Below are 16,599 nucleotides of genomic sequence, written 5' to 3'. Positions count from 1 at the left end.
GGAGACCAACCGACTACATATGAGATATGTGGACGGTTGTGAGTCAAGTACAAAATGCCTCCAACGAGCTGCCGATTCAACATAGCATCAACCAAAGGAGTGGAAACACTTGGTTGACAACTTGACCCTTGACAAAAAGGGTGTGGGCTTAAATTTGCAATCCAATCTCTGAAATCTGCTAAAGAGATCAAAGACACAATTGAACTGTGATATGCCTATCCTAGATGTAAACTAAAAGAGTTGTTGATACCACATAGCGTCAACCAAAGGAGCAAAAACACTTGGTTGAAAACATGACCTTGACGAAAAGGGGTGGGTGTATATTTTCAATCCAATATGTGAAATCTAGTCAAGAGATCCAAGACATACTTGAGTTTGCGAGATGCTTATCCTAGATGCTGACCAAGTGATATGTATCTCAAGAAAGTAGTGAAGGAGCCTCAAGTCTTTCGTGTTGAACTATTGATGGAGAGTGGACTTCATATGATTAATGAAGGTAGGAAAAGGCCCTACAACATACTATGCCCTACTATCCACAAAAAAGGAAGAATCATAGCTTGATGGAGATGAAAAATTGCATGATCCATTCCAGAGGTCCTTGCTGGCAGTTTTGGCCTGAAGCCATCAATTGTGCCAAATATGTTCAGAATTGCATGCCTCACAAAACCTCTCCAAGGGGTTTCCCCAGAAGAAGCCTTGAGAGGATGGACACCCTCTATTGGCTATCCCAGAGTCTTTGCATGCAATTTTGGGCCCAAACCCCCAAAGAAAAATGCAAGGCAATGTACATATAATGTATGGTTTGCATATTTGTTGGGTACCCATAATATGTTAAATGTTGTATATTTCTTATTCTAGATACACATCAATTAGTCATTACGAGTGTTCAATTTTATGAGCATGCCCCTTGGAATCTTGATATTCATATGATTTTGCTTCTTTTAAGTTGACTTCTCCAGCTAATGATCGTGCTCTTGAAGAAAATTGTGATGAAATATTTCTACCACTTTCTAAGTGGGGTGAAAGTGCACATGGTTTAAGTTCACTTAGGTAATACATTAAATCCTTAGTTGTTATATCTTCCAACCGAATTTCTAATTGCAGGACTCTTACTAATTTGCTATGAATGGAGGGTCTTGATTTGTATTCAAGACACAACAGGTTTTATAGACAATGATAATATTGTTCCTTAAATTGGTTTTGAGTCTATGTTCTTTTTTCTAAGTTCTGTGGCCTCCACATTTAAAACAAATAGTGTTGACCTGGCCAATTTGTTAGCTTGAGCTACATACAAACAAGGCAGAATAACAACAAAAGAAGCAGAATTGACAGAAAGACTTATGTTGTTGTTCTTCCTTGTCTGTATGGAGTTATATAAGTTTAATTACAAGGAGATCACCTGTATCTATGACATAGACCGTGAGGAGCCCAATGTTAAATATAGGTGGTTGGGTAGTTCACCTTCCAAGATGTAATAAGTCAATTATGCACAATGATTAGACACTAAACATCAAAGTTAACACGAATAGATCTGACAATATGGATACACAATTAACATTCCAAGGTTGCTTTGGAAAGGTTTTTAAGGTTGATTTAGGCCTTACAATACATAAATGGATTTGGTTCACTAAGTGTTTCTATGACAAGACAACAAATCTATGTGCACCCCTAAACAAGCATGGGATTTTCATTGAGATTTATTATTGGAACACCATTTTGGATTATAATATTGTCTCATTGAGAAGTACAAACACGTACTTTGACAACATCATTGAGAAGAAGCTCTCTTCTAGTATTCTTTAGCAATCATGTGCGAATACTAGTAGAAAGCTACTTCTTAAGTTCACTTTCATTGCAATGTTTAGTGACTGCTTTAGGTGGGAAATCAAAATGGTAGAAAGCTACTTCTCAAGTTCACTTTCACTACAATGTTTAGTGACTGCTTTAGGTGGGAAATCAAAATGGTAGTAAACAAACTCTTAAATGGTACAGGTTAGAACTTGGCACTACCATTTTTATAATATTTGCAAACAATTCTATTTTTGGTTGTCTCTGGTCTTAGAACAAGGTTTCAAAAGGATTGAAAATGGAAAGATAATTGAAAAAATTAATTAATTTCTTGGAGCATACCTCTCTAGATCATGATAAAATGAATCTGAGTCATCTCCACTGTTGCGATACAATGACAATTGTAACATTTCAATCCATACAAAATAGAATAATAACAGAAAATGCAGAACTAACAGAAAGAATACATGTCTTGTGTTTAATTACAAGATATCATTTGTATTTATAATACAGTGAGAGGAGCATGAAATTAAATATAAGTGGTTGGCTTGTTCATTTACCAATCAGTGATAAGTCAAATATGCACAGGATTAGACATTGTAATCTAAATAAACTTAACTACATGATGTATGTACACCAATGCCCCATCATAAGTGAAACTTAGGGACATAGGGAAAATATGTTAAATCTAAAAATGGGTCCTGGCTACAAGGTCATGATAGGTACCATGTACAAAGTGTTCAGAACAAAAAAAATCAGAGAGGGGGAGTGAGATTATCCCCACCTTAGGGACAATTTCCTTCAGCCCAAGCAAGGTATGAAGTTGAACATAATGAGACTTTGTCAAGGGTTAGTGAAGATGTCAGCAACTTGCATCTCAGTGCGTGAAAATACTACAAATCAATAATCCTATCAATAATCAATTATTCGATGTAATGCATATGTGATTCTACAGGTTTGGGAAGTTGATGCTCTACTGGCTGCCTGATAACATGGATAGCATTCTTATTATTGCCCCATATTAGAGCAGGTTTCTCTTGCTGAAAAATAGTCTTGGTCAAAATCTGTTCAAACCAAATAGACTCAGTGGCAGCGCTATCAACACCTTGGTATTTTTCATCCATGGGAGGAAGGGCATTCACAACTTGCTCTCAAATTTTCTCCAAAACCCTTCAAATTGATCATATTTTGGGTGATCTATGAGGTTGTTGGTAAAGAAAAGCTATTGAGGAATGTCAGATTGCATGAGTCAATTTTATATTATTGTTCCTTTATGTTGTGCTCATTATATTCTACTCATTTACAGAGAAGAGGAATCCCAACTACTGTGGGAGCAGAACTTAATAATAAAGGAGGAAGCCCTTGGAAGGGATCGTCCTTCTTTGGTAGTGCACCTTTAGAACCTAGCAATATCTTATGCTTTATTGAGAAAATTTGAGAAATCCGAATATATTCTTAGGAGGAGTCTAAGAATACTTTCAGCTAGCTTGGTTCCTAATGCTCCAGAGATTTCATTTCCTATGTCGAGTCTTACAAAAACTTTATATCATCTAGGGAGGCATAGGGAAGCAAAGGATTTAGCTCAAGAAGCCTTAAGGATACGTGAAGCATCCTTTGATAAACAAAGTACTGCAGTTGGTGAGTTGTGTTTTCTTCTTGGTAATTGACATATTTCTTTTCAATTCTATGTCATGAGATCCACACTCTGGGTCACAAAGTCCATTTTCTATTTGATTCTGAGCTTATTTCTTGAAACTTCTTTTCTTTACAGGAGAGGCTTGTGATTGTTTAGCTTTGATACAACATGCTCTGGGTAAGGATGATGAAGCTGATCCCCTCATGTGGAGGGTCTTATAGATCCAAGAAAAGAAGTTTGGCTATGAAAGTCCATAAGTGAAGTCTACATTAGAAATGCTTATTGTCTTTCTTGGCAACTTGGGAAAAAAAACAGAGAAATCACTTCTTCGTCGAAGATTAATGAAGCTACAAACAAAATACAAAGATTGATTTTCAATCTTGGCATCATTATAATCATGTTTGTTTTACCTATTAATAAAAGTATGTACCTGTTTTACCTGTTAATAGAAATATTACCTGTTTGCTTTGAAGTTTTGAACTGTTAATAGAAACATGTGCTTTTTACCTGAAATGAACATTCCTCTGAGAATGGTGGTTTTTCTCCATGAGTAAAATCTACAATAAAAAATTTTGTTGTGTAAGCTTAAAATGTCTCACTCGCGTCATCTTTTTCCCTGGAGAACTCTTCTTTCTACTCATCAAAACAAGTGAAACATTACACAATATAATTTCGTAAATTCACTTGATAAGGCTTTGCAAGTTTAGAAAATTCTTTATAATTTAACTTCCATAAGATATGCACAATGGAACTAATAAATACGAGTTTTTTTGGATGATTGAATTATGAAAATTCCCAAGGATTGTATATACTTTTTATAATACAATAATAACAACATTGGGTGTGGCCACCGTATCCAATTGGGTTGGCTAAAACGTAAGGAAGTTTGGGAACACGTCATAGTTACAACAACAACTGGAATGACGTAGAGTGGAGGTCAATGTTTTTGGCATTTTGATGTTGGTGTTGTGGAGGCAGCCTCTGTGAAATGAGTCTTCAACGGTAAGGGATCAGATTGTAATAATTTCCTCATTTTGTTTGTTGTAAGAGATCTAATAGTAATGCAGTGGGTGTAGAGACTTCATGGTGAACCAATTGTGACTAGCTGTTACCCACCGAGCTAGAAGCCTATAACTGGTGTTTCAATTGTTATTCTTTTATCAGTGCAGGTAATAGTTCTAGAATTATCATTCTTATTTTTAATTGCTTAAATAAGTAAGGAGAAAGATATGCTTAGATATTGAGTCTTTGATCATGAGAGAAGACACCAGTAAGACCATAATAATATGGTATGGCAAGGATATGGCTATGAAAACTTTCAGGGTCTACATAGCATATAAAGCTAGTGCCTTCTAGAGGTCCATATCAAAAACTATATCAGAATGCAGGATTACAACAAACCTTTGGGAAGCTTTGTATTTCAATCATGTTTGTGTTTGGATCTGTATCCATTTATATCATATTATCAAGGCATCTTTGTACTCCAATCATGTTCCATTTATATCGTGTTCCCAAATTTATTCTAGAATAATTGTCTTTCAAGTTGCAATTTTTTAAACATTTAAGGATGTCAATCATGTTTCTAACTTGTTTTTTGGCCAAATTTTCCCTAACTTGTGTTCAACAATTGCTCTATTGATGTGGGTGGTTGTGGGAAATTGTTGCTTGATTTGAAAGTGATTGTTTTGGGAAGTATATCTAATGTATTTAGATCGGCCACAAACCCTGGCTAAGTAAGGATTATTTAAATCACCTTCTAGCTTGTTTCCTTTTTGTTCCATCTAAGCTTGGCAAAGTGTCATGAATTTACATTGAACAATGTAAGAATCTAGTCTTTTCTAGAAACAATCAAGCCAACTCTTTCATTTTGCAAATTACCTACCAGTTCTAGACATATTCTTTGAAATTTCTATGCTGAAGGTGTTGGATTTAGGTAAGTGATGCAGAATGCACACCTATAGTTCTATTGTTCACCTATTAGACTAGTGCAAATTATAGGCAAACTTGGAAGGGTTGGACATGACTGTTCCAACAATACTCTTATTGGCCCACAATACATCTATTCATAACACACCTACAATATTGTTGTTCACCTAGTCAGCTAGTGCATATTGTAGGAAAACTGTTAAATGTTGGACTTCGTTGTCTAAAGTTAACACACCAGCACTAAAGATGCAATGTAGTGTGTGCATCCTTAGATATGTTTGAGATTGCAAGCGAACTGTTTAAATAAATGCATGTATAAAACTTCTATATTAGCAAAATAACCATCATTATTTTTTTCTAGCATTTTGGGCTGAATTCATAATAGTATGCTAAAAAGTGTCATTTCAATGTCTCGAAATTAGGATATATAAATGTGAGATATATACTCTACATATTTGGGTTATCTCCTTTTAAAATCCGAGCTTTTTAGGCTACATGTTAATTGTTTGAACTTTAAACTTTGAAGAAATTCCTGAATGGACTTCGTAAGGTAGTGGTACCATAAATTGTGTTATTTCAAAGGTTTGACTTTCATATTTTCACAAAATAAAATGTCCTCAATAAATAATTATATGTATAGATACTTATGTTTATGATTAAATATGTGTTGGAGTGGTTCCTTTATGTTTTACTATAATCCTGATGTTGACAAGCTTTAGCTGACTTTTTTCATCAATTGTTCATAGAATATGCAAAAGATTTCATTGTCAAAATGTGGCAAAAATTACATTTCTCTTGATTTCTTTTTTTATTGTTCATGACAAGATAATCATGTTGCAGGAATGAGGTATCCTACAGTTTGTTTCAATTTGTGGATATTTTTTTCCTCCCATTTTTTTACAAGGATGTAGATTTCATTTTCATGTTGATGGTTTTTGCATGTATCTTATCTAGCCCCAAATGCTGGTAATGGAGCGAATCTTGAGAAGTAGTCGTGGACACAGACTATCAGAGGTTAATGTTACAATACCAATTCCACCTGGTATCAGAAAAATTTTAATGGTCTATGACATAAAGAAGAGTTATTTAACGGCAGGGTTGAAAGGGCAACCTCATGTCTTAGTTCTAAGTCATTTATTTGTGTTTCTTACCTGTAAGTTATTTGTTTGATTTTGAACTTTATCAGATCAATTATTTCACTAATCCAATATGCATGGCTTATATTTCTCACCCGATTGACATGGTTGATATAACATGCAATTCTAGGCCACTTTATTTTAAGTAAGAGATTTTATTGATTAAAAGGATGTTCATATTTTGATTGGTTTACTTGGTGTTGGAGAATCTAATCCCAACCACTTGTTAGGTGTAAAAAACGTCCCTCCAAGTGTCCAATTTAGTTTTAGTTAACTCTAGTTTAAGTCGAGTCATTTATTGTTGATGTTTCAATGTAATCTTATTTAAGTGATTTGTAATACTAAGCAGAGAAAGTCCTCTGCTATACATTTTATTTCTCTTCAATTTTTGTCATGGTATCAGAGCTCAGCCTGTGTAAGACTCCTTGAGAGAAACATAGAGAGACGAGTTTGCATATGACTCCTTGAGAGACAGAGCAAAAACATGAGAGAAGAGAAAGTATAAGCCTCTTGAGAGAGCATCAGAAGTGAGTGAAGAGAAAGCGTAAGCCTGTTTGAGAGAGCAGCAAAAGTGAGTGAAGAGAAAGCGTAAGCCTCTTTGAGAGAGCAATAGAAGTTTAGCATAAGCCTCTTTGAGAGAGCAAAAAAAGTTTGAATAAGTCTGCGAAGAAGCAACAAGAAAAACAAGAAGCCAGCTATAGCAAGGTGAAGGTGAAACAGATTGATGAATTTTTTTTGGGTCCATGCATTAAAACAGTGCATTAGTAACACCACTAATGCTGAGCAGTCATAGGAGAAAGCGCGTTAATCGACCTTTCCTTGCATCATTTTTAAATTGGCGCAGGTTAGTTGTGATGGGCAGTGCGTTAGAGCACTAACGCTACCCTTCAAGATCGATAGAAGAGTTAGCACGCGGCCTTTGTTCAACACACATAGTGTTAAGGTAACAAAATTCGGCAATTCATTCATTCTATATGAAAAGTCAACAAAACTTATTTCAAAGTCTTGATCCTCTTATATAATCGTATTTTTTTGAAGGCTCACGTTAATGAGTTTCAAAGTTTTTAAAAGGTTCTTTTATTTTAAAAAAAGAGGTGCATGTAATGTTTTTTCTAAAGGGGCTTATATAATATTTGAAATATGGTGGTATTGCTAAAGGGCCGTGGATTTTTTTAAGAAAAGATATTGAAGTTTATTTTAAAAAGGGATAGAATTTTATTAAGGCTTATTTAAAAGAGATTTTTTAAAGTCTTCCAAAGGAGATTGAAAAGAAAAAGGGTGTATTATTCCAATCGGTTTTGGACTTCTTTTTATTTATTTATATTTATGAAAGCTTTCTGAAGTTGTGTAGCAGAGAAGTGTGTCACTATGTTTGAAGTTTGATTTCTTTGTTGAGTTGCATTCTGTCAGCGATCAAATGGGAAAAGCCAAGAGGCTGAGAAAGTCAAAGCGACTACATGAGATGTTTGAGTTCTTTTTAGATCTGGAAGTGAAGAGGCAAAAGGATGCCTTTGCATTGAAATGCATAAAAGAATTTGTTGATGACAACATTCTACCCTTGATTTCAGAAGCCAAGACAACCAAGGAGGCTTGGGATACCCTTGAAAGGTGTTTTGGTCCAAGGGGGAGTATTGAAGTTGAAGATGAAGGTGGATCTATAGCAGCAGATCTACATCCAGATGAATGGATTGTTGAAACCCACTGTGCTCAGTCACACGTGGATGATGTATGTGAAGAAGTCACAGAAGCAAGAGAGAAGGAGCACGTAGATGCTCACGAACCCCACTGTGCACAGCCACAGGTGGACAAAAGTTTGGAGATTCCAACAACAAAGCTTGTTGATGAAAGTTTGAGGAATCCAGCAACAAAGCTTGCTAATGAAAGTTTGGTGAATCAAGCAACAGAGCTTGCTGATGACAATGAAACTGCCATTGTAGCAGTCGATACTATGGTGAATCCAACAAAGAATATTGTTGATGTAGAATTTGATGAAGAATTGTTGGCTAATGATGAATGGTTGCAGGTGATGCAGAAAAAACATCATATTGATGTGATGCTATTTTGTGAGACATTGGAAGGCAACCTGTTTGTAACAGCACAACTTAGTACATAAGTAAAAAAGACAAACATAGAGATAGAGGCAAAAGCAAAGAAGGAAGCTTAGAAAGAGAAAACAGAGACAGATGCAGAAGCATGAACTGAGAAGGAAGTACAACAGAAGGAAGCTCTCATTGCAGAGCAGAAAGAACAGAGCCAATGTGGTTCTGTAGATGTTTTTAAACATACCATTGATTTGAAATGTGCAGGTACACAAAATGATTATGAAGAAGAGTTAAATTTCCTTGAAGCATGGCTTGCAACACCATGCCTTGATGAAGTTTGCATAAAAGATGCAGAAATGAATGTTGAAGACAACATTAATGACGAGAAAATCAATGAAATTTTCATGTTTTGGAGTCCTGAAGAAATACTATTTTATTATAATCTTATGTTGCAGCAGATTGATGATGAAAAGAACATTACAGAAGATAATATGTGGCAGCAACCCACATACAAGTTAGTTTTTGAAGAAGTCCATGATATTCTTAGACAACCTGGAAGAATGGAAGACCTGCACCAACAAATGAAGAAACTGAGGTTTGAAGGATACAACAAAGAGAAAAAGTTGAAACAATTTAGAGGCTATAGAATCTGGAAAAAGAGAAGAAGAAAAGTTGAGGTCAATTTTTAAATTGTAAACCTAGCTGATACATAGACCAGCAGGTATCTTAATTGAATTTTTTATGTGGTTGTAATTAAGGGGGAGTGTTGGAGAATCTAATCCCAACCACTTGTTAGGTGTCAAAACTGTCCCTCCAAGTGTCCAATTTAGTTTTAGTTAACTTCAATTTAAGTCAAGTTTAACTCCAGTCATTTATTGTTGATGTTTCAATGCAATCTTATTTAAGTGATTTGTAATACTAAGCAGAGAAAGTCCTCTGCTCCACATTTTGTTTCTCTTCAGATTTTGTCACTTGGAGCTTGATTTAAAAAAGTTTTGTAAATTCCACGTGGATGTTATTTTTCCAGGGTGAGCTCTTTGCATCAGTAAGGTCAGATGAATCCTAGAACATAGGTATACAACAAGCACATCTTTGGCATTTGTTGTGTATATGTTATTCTTTATATCATTGATGGATGGTTATTGATGATGTAAAACATAAAATGGGAAGGTTCTGCCAATTCTCTTGACAAAACAAAATAAAATAGAGTGGTAGAATTGTGTTTTAAAGGGTGAGCCAAAAATCATTACTTGAAAGGTAAAACTTGAGAATGGAAAGCTATCTGATCTGGATCTAGAGACACAATAGACTATGGAAAAAAGATGATGGTATCGACGAGTCTTCCCGGAAAATAAGCTCTAACTGTTAGACCACAACCAAAATTTTAGTTATATGCAATGGAAATAGTGACTCTAGCTTTATTTGTAGGAATAGCGACTTTGGCCATTGTCTTGTTGGTTTCCTATGAATGATTTTGATTTTCAAACTCCAACTAGTTTGTTGTTAAACTAATTAAAGCTTTGATGACAAACTTATAGCTTTCAAAGCTATTTTCTAAATCTATTTTCTTGAGAAAATTTGTCTTTTTACTTTAGGTACTGTATATTTAAACTATGTGACATATGCTATGATATATTTCTTGGATAAATAGATAGAAGCATTGTACAACATAGTCTTTTTTAAATATAAAGAAACAATATTTCCAAATACAAAGTTTATTAATTAAGAACATCTTTTGGACTTCTTAGCTAGGTTATGACTATATTTCAGTAGGGGATATTGTGTACACTGATATTGTGTTGTCTCTTTGGTTTGGGTAACAATGGTTAATAAGGAATGTGTTCTTGAGCAGCAAGCACACATCTTATTCTACTATTGACAAGAAACTCCATGGTTTTCAGGCATGGCAACAAAAACACAGATGTCAGTGGGATATCCAAAGTCCATGTTGGATGAATTTAATACTAGTGATGATTTTGATTCCTTTTCAGATAAAGAATGCCACAAGTCAAATTCAAATAAACAGAAGAAACTCAAGAATGAAGGTGAAGTCATTGCTTTCTGTCCAAGTCAATTTTTTTATTTGTTGGTTGCTGTCATGTTTTGAGTGCAGACTTGTGAAATTCCAAATTGCATGTTGGTTTATGTAAAGGGGATATATATATATATATATATATATATATATATATAGATAGATAGATATATATCGATATATATATATATATATATATATATATATATATATATATATATATATATAGATATATCTATATATATATATATCTATATATAGATATATATATTTTTTTTAATCATATGTCGTTCATGGTTTCCAAAGATCCGTGTTACATTTGCACAGAAGTTTAGATATCATTTAGATATCTAAACACCAAACAAAAACAACATTGAGATTTTTCTTTCACTCAATCTATAACATATTGCATCTATCTTCATCAATGCTATTCTTCCATATGCTATCCACTTATAACATTTCCTTTGAAATATTTGGTGCATTTGCTAGTTATAGGTCATTTATAGGTTATAAATGTCTTCAGAGTTTCACTTCTAATTGAGTATTTAACCGAACATATTGATTATCTTATACATAGCTATTTTTTCCTCTACCCATTTTTCATAACTTCCATAACCATTAGGTAGGGACCTGCAACTTCGATGCTGCTTTGCTTGTTTAGTAAAACATTGCTGAGACTTTAATTTATTGAAAGCTATAGAATTTACAATTTATGAAGTTTCAAAGTCTAATTTTTAAAAGTCTAATTCTTTAAAGGGTGCTAGCTCAATGGAAGAGCACCTGCTTTACAAGCACGAGGTTGGTGGTTCGATTCCATCATGCCTTGACATCCATATGGAATGGCGACGATCAATTTTTGGTGATAGAGGCTCTTTTGACCATCACCAATGAGCTTTAGTGACATTTCTCGACCCTCACCAAAAATATGAAATGGTGACGGTCGTTGTCCGTCATTATAGTCATTATTTGTGACAGACTTTGAATGTCACCACAACACCTATACTTCTGGCAATGCAGATTTTCGTGACAATCAACGAACGTCACCATATATATGCACCAATAGTGATGGCCATGAAATATCCATCACAATAAGTCGTTGTTGTTCATATGAAATGGTGACAGTCACTATTCGTCATTATAATCAACATTCATGACGAACCTTGAATGTCACCATAACACATACTTTTGGCGATGCCACCTTTGGTGGCGTTCAATTTTTTATGACTGAGGCTATGGTCCATCACCATTGCTCATATGAAATGGTGACGGATAGTGACCGTCATTATAAATCATTATTGGTGAAGGACTTTGAATGTCACTACAACACCTATACTTTTGCCGACGCCACCTTTGGTGATGTTCAGTTTTTGGTGACAGAGGCTATGGTCTGTCACCATTGCTCATATGAAATGGTGACGGTAGCTATCCATTATTATAAATCATTATTGGTGACGGACTTTGAATTTCACTACAACACCTATACTTTTGGCAACGCCACCTTTGGCGACTTTCAGTTTTTGGTGACGAAGGCTCTTTTGACCGTCACCAATGAGCTTATGGTGACATTTTTCGCCCCTTACCAATGTCCTTTTTTCTTGTAGTGTGCATGGTGTTGTTATATTGATATGCTTATGATTATATAGGTATCATGCTAATGTGGACCGCTTTTGAAGATAAGATAAGCCTCCCCTGATTGTTAATTAGGTATTGTTTTGATTTTAGTATCTATTTGGTTGATCTCACATGGCATACTTGCAAGAAGAAGAGAATCAGAGATGACGAGAAAAATGGTAGATTACAATTCCTGTGACTCTCCCTATAGGTCAGTTGTGCAGCAAGGAGATGAGTATTCTCCTGGTATGGAAGATACATTGAGGAGTTTGAGGGAAAATATCAAAAGTTGTAAAGTAGAAAATGACAGGTTGGTTTAGGCTAAGGAAAGACTTGCAAGGGCTTAGGAAAAGTAGCAAAAGTCAATGCAGTGATTCTTCAGATCTTGTCAAATTTGCAGAAAGAGGGACGATTGAGGATCAGTCAAGAGCAGGAAGAGAAAACTAATGGAGCCTATAGTAGAAGGTCTCAGTTCAAATACAAGTTGGATAAAGGGGATACACATAGATGACATATCATTAGATACACCTAATAGGGGGATTGGCATGTATGGGAATCACACTAGTTCCCCATCCATGAGACACCATCACAATCGTCACTGTCATCATCCTTATAGGAGGAGTGAGTAGTTTCCTGAGTTCAAGAAAGTCAAGCCTCCTATATTCGATGGAGAGATGAAGAAGTCAGAAGATGCAGAGGCATGGTTGATTAAGATGAAGAAATTCTTCAGATTTCATAACTATTAAGAGAACATGAAAGCCAAAATAACCACCTTCAGTCTTAAATAAAGCTGATATCTGGTGGGAAGATGTGAAAAATGTCAAGGGTATTCGAGAAGAAGAGTTGATTTGGGATGAGTTTGAGAGACTCTTCAAGAAGAAGTACCTATCAGAGAGGTACTATGATGACAAAGCTAAGGAATTTTATGAGTTGCAGATGGGTTCTATGACAGATGATGAGTATACTAGCAGGTTCTTGGACTTGTTGAGGTAGGTCCCTTACCTTAAGGATGAGAAGGCTAAGATTCAGAGATTCATCAGTGGGATGCGAGCAACATATAGAGATCGGATTGTGTTTGATGAGCCTAGATCGTTGTAGGAGGCCATTCATAAGTTGAAGCATTTTTATGAGCAGTCAAAGTGTAAAGCTAAGCTTAAGCATGATTTAAAAGGAAATGAGAAAGTTAAAGGGAAATGGCCATGGAAGCAGAGAAGACCTTAAGATGAAAGTGAGAAAACAAATGTTGATCCTTACAATAAGTTAAATACATTTGAGAAGGGACATGGGTCACAACTTGGAGAGCAACATAACATAGGTGATGGTAGGGGATTGTTGCAGTGTTGGATGTGTGGCAAAGTTCATCACAAGAAGGATTGTCCATTGTAACAGAGTGGCATGCCTAAGACCTATAGCGATGAGGAAGAAAAAACAGTTGGGGATGTTGGCCATATCATTCCTTAGATTTATATAGTTGTGGACAACAAGCAGTTAGATCAACATGCATCTATTATTGAGATGGAAGGTAAGCTATGTGGTCGAGTTGTTTCTATTTTGATTGATCTAGATCTAATTATAGTTATGTAAATCCTGACCTGGTTGATAAGTGTTGCTTGAGAAAAGAAGTGCATGCAGAGTCTTGGTTGGTACAGTTGACTACAGGTACTAAGAAGAGAGTTCATCACTTGATAAGAGCTTGTGCATTTGGGCTGAATGGTATGCCTACAACAACACATATTAATGTACAACCATTGGGATCATATAATATGCTTTTGGGTATGGATTGGTTGTACCTTCACAAGACCAAAGTATATTGTTATGATAAGGCCATTGAGTGCCTGGATGATAATGGGGAAACGAGAATCTTGCAGGGAAATAAGAAGTCTACATCAGTTAGGATGGTCACAACTATGCAGGCTAAGCGTGGTTGCAGGAAAGGGTGTGTAATGTTTGCAGTTCATATTTCCAGTGACAATGGTAAGGATGTTGAGGAACAAGAAATATTTAAGAGGTACCCTATATTGCAACAATTTCAGGATGTGTTTCCAGCAGAGGTTCTAGAGTTTCCTCCTCAAACGGAAGTGGAATTTTCTATTGAGTTGGTACCGGAAGTAGCACCAACATCAAAGGTACCTTACAGGATGAGTACTCCAGAGTTAGTGGAATTAAAGTTGTAGCTGAAAGAATGCTTGACAAGGGGTATATTAGGCCAAGTGTATCACCTTAGGGTGCACCAGTATTGTTTGTGAAGAAAAATGATGTACTCTTAGGTTGTGCATTGATTACAGGTAGCTGAAGAAGGTAACCATCAAGAATAGGTATCCATTACCAAGGATTAATTATTTGTTTGAGCAATTGAAGGGAGCAACATTGTTTTCAAAGATTTATTTGAGATCAAGATATCAGCAAGCACGCATTAAAGAAGAGGACATATACAAGATTTCTTTCAGGACCAGGTATGGGCATTATGAGTTTGTTGTGGTTCCTTTTGGTTTGACTAATGCTCCCAACTACTTTTATGTGCTTGATGAATAGAGTATTCCGTCCTTATTTAAGCAAGTTTGTAATTGTATTCATTGATGATATATTGATATATTCTAAGAATGAGGAAGAGCATGTCGAACATTTAGTAGTGGTAATGAGATTTCTAAGAGAGAAACAATTGTATGCCAAGCTTAGCAAATGCATTTTATTTCAGACGAAGGTACATTACTTAGGACATGTTGTTTCAAAGGAAGGCATAACACTGGATCCAAAGAAGATAAGGGCTATCATGGAGTGGGAAACTCCTAAGAATGTGGATGAGGTTAGATGATTTACAAGGTTAGCAGGTTACTATAGGAGGTTCATTAAGAAATTTTCACACATTTCATATCCTATTACATCATTGCAAATAGAAGGTAAGAAATTAGAATGGACAGAGGAATGTGCAGGCAATTTTGAGTAGTTGAAGTAGTTGTTGATAAATTTTCTAGTTCTTAAGATTGCAGATCATGATAGAGTTTGTGGTGTGTGCTTGCAAAAGAGGACTTGGTGGAGTCATGATGTAGGAGGGAAAAGTGGTGTGTTATGAGTTTATGAAACTGAATGAGCATGAGAAGAATTATGTGACTCATGATCTTGAGTTGATAGCTATTATTCATGCCTTGAAGATGTGGAGGCATTATCTTCTTGGCAGGAGGTTTGTATTGATGAGTGATCACAGTGGGTTGAGATATCTATTTGATCAACTGAATCTGAATGTCAGGCAAGATAGTTGGTTGGCCACAATCAATGAGTTTGAATTTGAAATTAGATACATTAAGGGTAAGGAGAACATGGTTGCAGATGTTATTAATAGGAGAATGCAGATGAATCACGTTGAAATTGTGAGCTCGTATGGGACAAATTTACAGGATCAGATCTTACAGACAGGATAGCAGGATAACAGGTATAGGGAGCTTAGGCATAGGTTATAGCTGGATACATGTTATCAAGATGTGGACTATCATCTCATGACAGATCGTTTGGTGAGAGTCAAAGACATGATCTATGTGCTAGATGACAATGGGCTCAAGAAGCTTATCCTGAGGGAGTTTCATGTCAAGCCATATTCAGGTCACCAAGGATATTAGAAGACATTAACAACAATGGAGAAGTTCTACCATTGGACGAATGTGAAGAAGGAAGTGGCAGAGTTTATGGCAAGATGTTTGGATTTCCAGGAGGTGAAAGCAAGTGTAAGCGTCCAAGTGGGTTGCTTCACCCTATTCTAATTCCCGAATGGAAATGGGAGGTCATTTCCATGTATCCATTACAAGTCTTCCAAGGATATCGAGGTAGGAAGATTCTATCATGGTTGTGGTTGATAGGTTGAGCAAGGTAACTCACTTCATTATAGTGAAGACTACTTATTCATTTAGCGAGGTGGAATGGGTCTTGATCAGGGAGATCATGAGATTGCATGGTGTTCTGAAGAAGATTGTGTCGGATAGGGATGTTAAGTTCACTTCCAAGTTTTGGAAGGATCTATTTGGAGGTTTGGGGATAGAGTTGGCCTTCAGTACATCTTATCATCCATAGACAGATGGACATACAGAGAGGCTCAACAAGATTCCAGAGGATATGTTGAGGATGTATGTGATGCACCAGCAGAGGAGATGGGGGGAGTACCTTCCATTGGTCAAATTTTCTTACAACAATGGTTATTAGGAGTCACTAAGGATGAGTGAGTTTGAGAAATTGTATGGGTGGAGTTGTAATACTCCCATCAACTGGAGTGATCCATTGAAAATGATACTTATTAGACTATATATGTTGGCAGAAATGGAACATGAAATGCATGTTATAAAGAAGAATATAAAGGAAACACAGGACCAACAAAAGAGTTATGCAGACCAACACAGGGAATTTAAGGAGTTTCAGGTTGGGGAGCATGTGTATTTGCGCATT

The sequence above is a fragment of the Pinus tabuliformis genome, chromosome 5_2 (genome assembly GCF_031772625.1).
Source record: "Pinus tabuliformis cultivar Carrire ecotype Pingquan chromosome 5_2, CPIR1, whole genome shotgun sequence".
NCBI lineage: Eukaryota > Viridiplantae > Streptophyta > Pinopsida > Pinales > Pinaceae > Pinus > Pinus tabuliformis.
The sequence above is the reverse complement of the archived record's forward strand: the minus strand, read 5'-3'. Positions refer to the sequence as shown.